This window comes from Cupressus sempervirens, chromosome 2 (assembly GCF_028749045.1).
Source record: "Cupressus sempervirens isolate cs-2001-9-10 chromosome 2, ASM2874904v1, whole genome shotgun sequence".
NCBI classification, from domain to species: Eukaryota; Viridiplantae; Streptophyta; class Pinopsida; order Cupressales; family Cupressaceae; genus Cupressus; species Cupressus sempervirens.
The window spans coordinates 207,525,839-207,531,161 of record NC_143119.1 but is presented as its reverse complement, the minus strand read 5'-3'; positions in this window follow the sequence as shown (position 1 = coordinate 207,531,161).

Genomic DNA, 5,323 nt, shown 5'->3' with positions numbered 1-5,323 from the left:
CGAAAATTTTGAAATAACAACTGCTCAAAAAATTAAGCTTATAATAAAAATCTCCATGGATATAAATTCATAGTTTTCATCTTAATGGGACCCGTTTACTTTTGTCGTTACCTCATTCTAGTTAATGTAATCAATTACACGTTGGAGTTCCAGTTAATTTGAGTGGATATATTCTATTGAGGACCACATAAAAATTCTTATTTAATCAAGAGACGTCATCAACTCGTCTATAATTGGTAAAGAGACTTTATATCCCTTGTCTTTATAATGGAAGCAAAATCTTATCTTAAAGCAACTAAAATAGTTTGAAGAATGTTAAGGGTCAATCAATTCGACTAAAAAAATAATAATAAACAAATATAGTTAGATGCACGAGTTCAGATGGAAATGAGTATCTACTTGTCCCCATTAAGAAGTCTGACACTTAATAACGAGGATTACGTTATTTACCTTCAAGATTTGATGAAGAATATTTTGAAATAGATACGTATTTATTATTATTATTTTATTTTGTCAATGTTTTCAACAATTAGGTTTACATCAATATGTTCCTTTTAGAGAACAACTAATTTGAATACTATGGTCCATTTTATTTTTATAATTGTGATTTTAGCATGTTATTTTTCACATTTTAATTATATTGTTATGATAGTGTTAATAAATATTGTTTTCTTATTTATTTAGTTCGTAAAACTTTGTATCTCTTTTAAAGAATGTAATACGGATAATCAATGGGAATAATAAACACAAAACAAAAACTGACAATGCATAATAGAAGCCACATAACTACCTTGCTACAATATATTTCAATACAAATTAACAAACATAGAAGGGTGAGTGAGTAGCCGAGTTGGTGTGAAGGCGAGTCGTGAGGCGTAGTGTTAGGCTAATGATCCCGGTGCTACGCATCAACTCCGGTTCGAGTCACACTAGGTTTACCACAAACCCTTTTGCCAATAGTGGCATGTTGTGATGGTTAAATTGGTGTGTTGTTATCCTTGCCATCAAGGTTCAAATCTCATGGGGATGAGGTCCCCCGTTTGTGGCCTCACACCAAATGTCACCTCACATATTAAACCTAGCTAGAATTAACATATTCATATAAACATTGACTACAATAGTCATTGTTTAACACTATTATCCATAAATAAACCATAGGGTTGAGAGGTTGGTAGAAGAATAAATAGTAAAGATAACCAAAATAACAAATAGAACAACATTTTTGGAAATCATCTAAAAAATAAATGACTAAAATCCTACACCCCTAGCAGAAACAAAGACATCATTTAGGACTACTAATAACCCATATTTTCTTAATAGTGTATAAATATGATCCTTACATACCTCTAGGTATGGGTCTTAGTCAATTTTATACTCCTCTTTGTGCTATCTAGTGCCTACTCCATCTCAACCTTATTTCTCAACTTAATCTATCAAAATTAAAATATATAGAAAAAATCCTCATATTGTTATCCATGATTATGCATAGAGATTAGATAACCTTCCTCATTTGTTTTTTCTCTTACAAAAATCTTTAGCTCTAGTCTTGAAGTCTTTCATTCCATTTAGTATGTCAACTACTTTGGGTTTTTAAGATTATAAAATTCTATCAGTGCCTTCTAGGTAAGAGACATGTTGAGCAAAGATACCCAAATTACCATTGCTTGTATTGATAGGAGATTTATCTCTTTCATCCATCAAATCATCTTCTTCCTTCATATCTTTAATAAGACCATAATTACCTAAATAATGCCCTCCTTAAAATCCTCTTCCTTTGACATATTATACCATCTTGTAAAACCTTAGAAGCATTTTCCCTATCCAGAGTAAAATCATCTCTAGGTATAATTACCTAGATAATGCCCTCGTTAAAATCCTCTTCCTTTGACGTATTATACCATCTTGTAAAACCTTATAAGCATTTTTCCATGGAAATGTTCTTAACTTTAAAATCTTTTTTATGAGGCATCTAGATTGGTATCATTTAGGGATAATATGTCATTTATTCTCTTGAGATGTAACTTCATCCTCCCTACCAAAATTAGGCTCATCTAAGTCTATGGTAATACTTTTTCCTTTTAGTCCATTTAGTCCTAATTTTTGTATCTTGAAAAATAAATGTCTTTGATATCAAACAATAGGAAAAATGGGGGTGAACCCAGAAAAGAAAAATGAAAAGCTGAAAAATAGTCCAATGTCATTACCATCTAATTATCCAACCCCCTTCCTTAATATTAAAAACTGCCAAACTAAGATTTTCTATACTTACTACTTTTAATCACCACAAGATTGTCATCATTATACATATAACTATCCCAACAAACCTTGGTGGGAATTGAACAAGTCTAGTAAATATCAACATAAAAAGCCTCCTAGGCTAATGAGAAACTAGCTATAAACTAGCTATCATAGAAAAAAGATAAAATGAAAGAAAAAAAGAAAGAGAGAACTCTCCTTTCTTTGGTTCCTTGGGTTCTATAGAAGTAGGCACAACCAATCATTCACTTAAAAACTATATAGAAAATGGATCATCTCCATGTCCTTGTCTTCAATAGTGCCCTCCTTGGCAACTTGCAATAGATGAAGGGTAGTCACTTCCAAATGCATCAAGCACACCAAAAAGTTACCAACCCTATCAAATTTATCCTCCTAGTCCTCATTCTTATTAATCAAGTTGGTGATGGTATCCTCCAGCTTAGCAATGTTTGGGTCACCCTACAGTTTATTAGTTTTCTGCAGGGTGCTTCCTTCTTTTCTTGATACCACTTCCTACCTTATTCCCATCTTTCTATTCATCACCTCCCCTATAACCTCTCCTTGAGTCTAGTTGTACAAATTCACCATTATAAATGGTGAAATAACCATAGCTTGTTCTCCCATTACTCTATCTTTCTTCGAATTTAGAATATTGGCATTATTTTTTGAAAATATTAGATACTCAAGAGAGAATAGGGCTATCATATTCCTCTTTCGTGAGCTCCTTGTCCTTCCTTTCACTACTAATCACATCCTCTTCCTCTTCACCATAGTTCCTCCTAGTGTCTTTCCTTTTAGGTTGAGGGCCAATTTTCTTTCCACAATTATCTGTGGACTTAGAATTATTTGCTTTATCCTTACTAGAGGTGGCCAAGGGTTTCTTTTCTCTTACTATTTTTCTAGACTTATTAGTGCCTTTCTATTGGCTACAATTGTTCAATTATGTGTTGTCATTGATGTTACAAAAATGTCATATCAGTCATCAGACAAAGTCTACCAAGCTTAGAAGGTTAGCAGAGTGAATTACAAAGTCTACCAAGCATTTTCAGAGGTTACACTATGAAGACGGTTTCTATTGAGTACACTCAGGCACTGAAGGCTTCTGTGGTAGGAATCAATTTCTACCAAGCTAGCAAGGTCAACAAAGGAAAGTTAGTTCTTACTGAGTTCACTTAGTCTCTAAAGGATTTTGCAGAGTTTGCAATGTTTATTGAGCTACACTTGGTTAACACTGGAAATCATTTTCTAAAAGTAGTGTTTACCAAGAAAGGTCGACCAATGAAGGATTTCATTGTTTTGGGAAATAAAGTTTATTTGTATAATGTAATGTTTGTAGCCAACTGATGTATGGTTTATTGGTAAATGCAACTTGTAAATGAGCCAAATTGACAATTTGTAATGTATAAATAAAAGGTCAAGCTGTGAATTTTAATTGTAATGAACAAGCATGTAAAATGATTTGATTTTGCAGAGGAAGTGTAAGCGAATTTTGAAGAAGGATCGGATATCCTTGAGGAGAAGCAGACTTGTATTTGATCAGTGAGGATCTATTGAAGCAAAGTAGAGATCTATACTAGCAATGTTTAGTTGCATCTCATTCAGGTCACTTATTGTTACTTTCTCACCATTGTAGCAATAATTCCTAAATCTCTTAACAGAGTTGGTCTAATAGACATTTTGTAAACCCTCTAACAAGGTGGATAGTTCTATTGAATTTTTCTAAAACTCCTCTAGCAAGGTTGCTCCTAGTAGGGTGATTAAATCCTCTAACCATGTCACACCTAATAGTGTGTTTTGTAACCTTTAATAGGGTTGGCTCTTAATAGGGATCACTTTAGAAGAGTGAAAATTGGTAGCTAGTTACTTGGTTGTTTTTCCCATATTGGGTTTCCACATTAAATCTGGTGTCTCTTGTGTTCATGTTATTTAATTTTACATGCATGATAATAATTGTAAATTCTTAAAGATCAATAATAAGTTAATACATAGTTCATTTACCAAGTTACAACATTTCTCTATGTGGCTACCGAGTGACAACAGTAACTAGTTATTTAAGACATCTAAGGGATCTATGGACTTGTTTTTGTGGTAACTGATTCACCCCCTCTATCAGTTACTCCATTCCAACACTTTCCTATGCATAGTTCAATTTATTTCAACATCTAAGACCTCATTTTTTTCCATTTTGATATTTCTCGTAGTAGTAGAAGGCTCCCTATGAACTTGGGTTTTGGTTGAAAGGAACAAAGTATGGAAAGCTTAGTGATTTTGAGGGAGCAAGGGCCTAGGCTTAGGATTTTTTTATGAAGGCCTTTGTAAAATCTCTATAGGTTGTAAATTAAGGCTTAATGGTAAAAAGTATAGTTTTCACTATCCTCTCTTTGCTTATGAATACTCCACATAGTCTTCTATATAATGTAATAACAAGTAAGGAAAAGAGATACATTCCATATTCCTAAAGTGTTTAGGGATGGGGAAATGATAATAGTAACACACCTCAATTCTATTGTCCATGTTTACATATCTCATGATAGCATAGTAGACCATGTCCTATGGTTATGGTAGCTTTTCATGACAAAATATCGCATGAAAATAGAGATGAGCTTTTCTCAGATCAAAAGACTATTTGCAAACTTGTCTCATCTGCAACCCTTGGTTTCTTCCTCTAGCTTTTGCCTTCCATAGCCTAGATAGTGGCATTAGCAATCAACTCCCAAGTGACCTAAAATGATACACCATTAACATTAACCCAGTGGTTATTCTAGGAATCAATGAACTTCTAGGTCACCTTCTCATTGCACCATTCAATGCTCTCCATAAATGGAATTATGTCATCTTCCTTCATATACACCCATGTCGCCTTTCCTTTCATGACTACCTCTTCAGTTTTGGTGGCTCAATTCAAGTATTATCATTTTCCATAGTTTTTTCTTCAGCAATCTTTTAAAAATAAATATTGATGCTAAGGGGATTTTCATATTTATGAAACAGCCTTAAGGAATACCACCTCTATAGCTCTTTATTTTGGAGGGCACTTCAAATATTTTTCTTTCTTCTTAGATGTTTT